The 6,754-nt window shown below is 44.1% G+C and overlaps 1 pseudogene; it reads right to left on the reverse strand.

The window, feature by feature from the left end:
* Nucleotides 1-2,256: 2,256 nt before the first annotated feature.
* Nucleotides 2,257-6,538, reverse strand: LOC118642140 (annotated as a pseudogene).
* Nucleotides 6,539-6,754: the final 216 nt, after the last annotated feature.

Raw genomic sequence — 6,754 nt, forward strand, 5'->3', positions numbered from 1 at the left:
GCTAAGATATCCATCCCAACTTTTAACTGTCACACATGGGTGTGGGACAAGCCTGTTTCATGTCTCTGCCCCTCTTACCGCTCTCAACATGTGGCTTCTTCTTTATATCCTTAGCTATAGGACTTCTGTTCAGCTAGACTTCAGGCAGTTGTAAATAATGATTATTCTCTAGCTTAATTGTAATTTTGATGTGGTTGTGAGAGGTTCCAAGCAAGTATCATGTTTACCTATGCCATCATTTTGACCAGAAGTCTGACCATGTATTATTTTAAAGTGCATTTTGGAACATATTACTCAGAAGTGTAGTTTTGAAAGATATAGAGATATTCCAATTCTTAAATTCTTAGCCTATTTACAGTGTGGTTAGAGAACATATCTGTTATATATCAATCCTTTGAAGTTTGTTGGGACTAGTATTTTGGCCCAGCATATAGTCAAATTTGATAGTCAAATTTTAAAATGGACTGTATCGCCCTGGCCAGTTTGGCTCAGCGGTTAGAGCGTCGGCCTGGGGTCCGGAGAGACCCGGGTTCGGTTCCCGCTAAGGGCACATACTTCGGTTGCAGTTTGTCCCCGGCCCTGGTTGGTCATGCGGGTGGCAGCCACTTGATGTGTCCCTTCACGTCGATGTTTCTCTCTCTCTCTCCGTTCCTCTCTCTCCCTCCCAATCTATCTGTACAAAAAAATGGAAAAATATCCTCGGGTGAGGATAAAAAAAATAAAATAAAATAAAATAAAATAAAATAAAATAAAATAAAATAAAATAAAATAAAATAAAATAAAATGGACTGTATCTGTCCAGCCGGTGCAACTCAGGGGTTGAGCGTAAATCCATGCACCAAGAGGTCGCCAGTTTGGTTCCCGGTCAGGGCACATGCCCAGGTTGTGGGTCAGATCCCCAGGAGGGGGTGTGCAGGAGGTGGCCAGTCGATGTTCTCTCTCATCAATGTTTCTAGCTCTCTCTCCCTCTCCCTTCCTCTCTCTCTCTCACATCAATAAAGAAAAATAATTTAAAATAATAAATAAAATGGATTGTATCTTCAAGCCCTGGCTAGGTAGCTCAGTTGGTTAGAGTGTCATGCCTGTATGCCAAGGTTGCAGGTTCAATCCCCAGTCAGGGCACAACCAATGAGTGCATGAATGTGTGGAGCAACAAATCAATCTCTCTCTTTCTTCTTCCTCTTTTTCTCTAAAAATCAACAAATTAAAAAATAAAAATAGTCCTGACTGGTTTGGTTCAGCAGTTAGAGTGTCAGCCTGCGGTCTAGAGACACCCAGGGCACGTACCTCGGTTACAGTTTGTCCCCGGCCCTGGTTGGGTTGTGCGGGTGGCAGCCACTCAATGTGTCCCTTTCACATCAATGTTTCTCTCTCTCTCTCTTTCTTCCTCTCTCTCCCTCCCACTCTATCTGAACAAAAAAATGGAAAAATGTCCTCGGGTGAGGATAAAAAATAAATAAATAAAATAAAATAAAAATTAAAAATAAAGTGGATATATCTTCTTGAAAATAATGTATTCTGCAGTTGTTGGGTACATTGTTCTACATGTATCCATAAATTTGTTAATTACAATGTTTCAACTCTTCTACAGTATTTTTGATGTCTTGTCTACTTGTTGCACTAATTACTGAAAAAAGTGCATCATAATTTCCCACTACAAATATGGACTTGTCTATTCTTCATATAATTCTTTCTATGTATGCTCTATCATGTTACTATGTTCATATAAATTTAGAATAATATTTCATTATTGAGAATGACCCTCTTTATTCTAGTGATGTTTTGTATTTTAAAGTATGTTTGCTATTAGGATTGCTACACTAGTTGTTCTAATAGTATCATAATGGTACATAATTTTTTATAATTTTCCTTTCACTCTTTATCCCTATATTTTAGACATGTCTCTTGTCCTTAGCCTGTATCAGATTTTGTTTCTATTCAGTGTGATAATCTTTATCTTGTAGCTGGAGCAGTTGACCTTCTTACCTTTAATGTAATGATTGATCTTACTGTCTTTACCGTGATGGGCTTTCTGTGCATCTCCCCTGTTCTTTGTTCCTTTATTTCTTTATTGCCTTGGTTTAGTTTGGTTGAGTTTCTTTTTCTTTTCAACAAAAGACGAATATTTATAGAGCGCCTTTTATGTGCCAGGCACTGTTAGAGAACACCCCTAAAGAAAAAAGAGAGGCAGAAGATGCAGATTCTGAGGGAGAGGAAAGGGGCAGTTGAGGGAGAGAAGCCCTCAGGGGCGAGGCCTCAGGCCTCCTCTTCAGCCTCCTCACCAGAATCCTCCTCCTTTACTGGGGTGGCATCCTGGTACTGCTGACACTCAGAGACGAGGTCATTCATGTTGCTCTCAGCCTCAGGGAACTCCATCTTGTCCATGCCCTCACGTGTGTTACCCATGGAGGAAGGCCTTCTGGCAGAACATGGCAGTGCACGGCTCTGAGAAGCACCTGGACAGCTCTTCGTAGGCGGTGCTGTTGCCAGTGAAGGTGACCGCCTGGAGCGGAATGTCACAGACAGCTGTCTTGACATTGTTGGGGATCCATTCCACGAAGTAGAAATAATAATTTCCCTAATCTTCTCATTCCCCAATCCCTATGGTAGGTAATCTAGGTAACCACTCATCTACTTTCTGTCTCTATGAATTTGCCAGTTCTGGACATTTTGTGTAAATAGAAACATAGAAACATACAATATCTGTCCTTTTGTGTCTGGCTTCTTTCACTGCGCATCATATGTTCAAGGTCTATGCATGCTGTAGCGTTTGTCAGAATTTCATCCCTTTTAATGACTGACAGATATTCCCTTGTATGGATAGACCACATTTTGTTTATCCATTCACCAGCCTATGGACATTTGAGTTGTTTCCACTTTGGGCTATGATGAATAATACTACTGTGAACATTTGTGTACATGTTTTTGTGTGGATACAAGTTTTCATTTCTCTTTACCCAGGAGTGGAATTGTTGGGTCATATGATAACTGTATGTTTAACCTTTTGAGGAACTGCCATTTTGGCTTTCAAAGCAGCTGCACCACTTTACATTCCCACCAGCAGTGTATGAGGCTTCCAATTCCTCCACATCCTCACCAACACTGCTATTGCCTTGTTATTATTTTTTGTTGTTTTTTTATTGTGGCCATCCTAGTGGGTATGAAGGGGTATGTCAGTGTGGCTTTGATTACAATTCCCTGGTGATGAGTAATGCCCCCATATCCTGACCCGCCTGAAAGAGCAATACTGCCTTTGGTTGTTACTTCTGGTTCTGCGTCCAGCTTCCCTGCATCACCTTCATCCACCTGATGGAGGTGAACTGGCTGAACTTCTTCTGCAGGAAGAAAGAAGGACATTTCCAAATCTTTGTCAGCAAGACTAGCAAACGCTTAATCCCATCTTTGTTAGAATTTTCCCTCTATTTCAGCTTTCCCATTAGGGACAGGTTTCACAATGTTCTTTAATGCTCAGAGTCACTCACCTCCTTTCTTCCCCCCGCCTTCCCCATTAAACAAGGGCAACTTACCCAATTTATATATGATTTTTTTAAAAACCTCCCTGCCAGGGACCCACTGAAGATTAGCAAACACCATGTAGGCCCTCCGCTGAAGTCTCCTGTGGGCTCACCTCCTTGTGCCCCTCCCACACCAGGACAGGTTTTCCTAGTTCTATGAGCTGGCTTCCTCCCTGCCCTCTCCTGAGGTCTGGACTCTGGCCAGCAAGTTGACTTCCTGTATGCTGATTGATAGCATGTGGGCTTGGTGACTGTGCCCAGGGTTGTGCATGGCAGGGCCCCCATCACAAGCAGGTGAGGGTTGGCCCACTGCCAACAGCTCAGGGGAGGGAACACTCAAACATGTGCATTGTACCCCCAACAGAATTGCTTTCAGCTCCTCAGAAATATCTGGCTGAAACCTTCCCAGTTTAGGCAACCTTACAATTGAGTAGGAGAAGACCTCTCTTCTTTCTCTCCTACCTTTAGTGTGGTGCTAAGGAAAGGATAAAATGTCACAGCATTTTCATTTAGCACCATGCCCTTGGATTAAATCCCCTTTCCCTACTCTTTGTCCTACCACCTTTACAGCCAGTCAAGAAAGATTAAATATAGGGTATCCCCCAAAAACGTATACACAAAAAAGTGTAATTATAAAACCAGTGTTTATTAAAATACATTTCATTTTCAAAATGTAATAGAATCTACAGACACCCTGTATACATTCTGGGGGGACAAACACCCTGTATTTCTGGAAGGGAGGGGAATATCCCAGTAGAAGAGTCAAATAGAATGGCTAGAAAAATCTAACAGTGGTTTGTTTTTGGTCCGTGGCAATGCCAGCTGGCCAGGCAAACCCCACATGAAAACCCAGCCAAGGGGAAGCCATCAATGTGTTGTAGTTCATGTGTCACCTAGAACCAAATCAGAACAAGATTTCCTCCCCTCAGGACACTGGTGTTTCAAAATCTCTAACAAGAACCTTCCTGGATTATAATGATTATAATGCAGGTATGAACCGCTGTTAGAAAATTTGAAGGTGATTTGTTCCCTTTATAGAATGATTTGCCAGAGCATTCCTCATGAAGAAAGCTGCCCCCAGAGATTTCAAAAGGGCATCGGATTGATATTCAAAAAGCCATTTGGCTGACAAACGTTCATCTGAGTGTCTCTTGGGTGCTAGGCACCATTCTAGCTCTCAGAGTAAGCACGGCAGAGCTCTCCTCTTCAGGAGTGTCCATGCCAGTGTGGGCTTCAGTCAACAAAAAAGCCAATGGGTTATTTTAGCTGGTGATAAAAGGATAAAATAAGATAATGTGGTAGAGAGGACCTGGGGTGAGGCTGGGGTCCCAAGGAGGTGACACTGAGTCACACTCAAAGTAATGGAAAGGAGGCAACCTTGTGATGGTCTGGCAGGAGACTGTTCTGTGTGGAAGAAACAAAGTGGTTTTGCATGTTTGAGGGGCATGAGGAAGACAGGAGCTTGTAGCATAATAAATGGTTATGCAATGGAGGTGGGGTATATCACGAGTCTTATAGCTGGTAATGGGTTGGAATCCTTACTCTAAGGATAAAGGGAAGCTGCTGGGGGGGGGGGGGTTAAGTGAGAAGTGGTATGTACTGATTTACAGTTTGGGGATCCCAATTGTGTTTGTGTGCTGAGACCTTGGTATACAATATTGCCACATGATTTGGATGAAACTGGATGTCAACCAATTTCTTTGATCCTTGTATAAAAGAGAGAACAGGCCTTCCCCAGTGTGACAGCCAGCATCTCTGGTGGACAAGCCCTGGAGGCACATGGGGGGAAAAGAAGAGGAAGCTGGGGAACCTGGCAGGAGGGCTGGCCCCTGAATGAGTATAACCCACAGTCCAAACCTCAGTCCCCTGAGGAGAGGCTTGTTGAGAACTCAGAGTGGAAAGGAGATAATCAGACTGAGTGTCTGTCAGGCTTCTGGCCGTTCATGTATGTTATGTCTGTGAATCCTAACAAATACCTTGAAATGTGTGTTTCAGTTATCCATTGCTGTATAACAGATTACCCCCAAAATGTGATGACTTAAAGAACAAACATTTATTATGTCACAATTTCCACTGGTCAGAAATTTAGGAGCAACTTAATTAAGTGATTCTTGTCCAGGGTCTCTCATGAGTTGCAGTTGAGATGCTGGCCAGAGCTGCCATCATGTAAAGGCTCGACTGGGGCTGGAGGACCCACTTCCAAGATGGTGCCCTCACATGGCTGTTGGCTGGAGGCCTCAATTCTTCAGTGGGCCTCTCTTCATAACACGGCAGCTGGCTTTCCCCAGAGTAAGTGATCAAGAGCAAGAGAGGGAGCAGGCAGGAAGCCACAGCACCTTTTAGAACCAGTTCTCCAAGGTCACACACTATCCCTTCTGTTTTATTCTATCAGAAGTGACTTACTAAGTTTGGCCCACTCAAGGGAAGAGGAACTAGTCTCCACCTCGTGAAGGGAGGAGTATCAAAGAATTTGTAGACATACTTTAAAACCATTACAATAGCCCTGGCTGGTTTGGCTCAGTGGTTAGAGCGTCAGCCTGCAGACCAAAGAGTTGTGGGTTCAATTCCCGTCAAGAGCACATACCTCGGTTGTGGTTCATCCCCAGCCCTGGGGGGTTCGTGGGGGAGGCAACTGGTCAATGTGTCTCTTTCACATCGATGTTTCTCTCTTTCCCTCTCCCTCCCTTCCTCCTACTCTTTCTGAAGATAATTAGGAAAAATAAATAAATAAATAAATAAATAAAACCACTACAATAGGCAGCATCATTCCCATCCCAGGTTGAGAGTTTTGAATTAACTTGCACCAGGTCACACTGCAAGGAAGTGTCAGGAGTGGGACTGAACCCAGGTCTCCAGAGCCTGATGCCATGCTGCCCGGGGAGGTAGCCACAGCCCAGGTAGCTGCTGCACTAGTAGAGTCCACAGGCCTCACCAGTGCTCTCGAGGAGAAGTCCGTGTCTGCGAGAGTGCTCAAACAATTGGCCGCCGCTGTTCGCCAGGCCTTGTCTGTTCTCTCCAGGCATGGCAGCTGCTCTAATGGCCAGAGCAGTGGCTGTGCCATTTTATAGGATCAGCCAGCCACACATTTGTTTTATTTACGGTACATGTACCCCTCTTTCCCCCAGTTCTCTGGGTACCCCACACAAGTGCTGGGTGCCAGGCCATTTGACAAAGCCACCTGTTACAGGGTGGGCTTGCTGGGCCTGGTTCCTCCCTTCCTCGGGTGACTATTTTCCAGA

The sequence above is a fragment of the Molossus molossus genome, unplaced genomic scaffold (assembly GCF_014108415.1).
Source record: "Molossus molossus isolate mMolMol1 unplaced genomic scaffold, mMolMol1.p scaffold_m16_p_3, whole genome shotgun sequence".
NCBI lineage: Eukaryota > Metazoa > Chordata > Mammalia > Chiroptera > Molossidae > Molossus > Molossus molossus.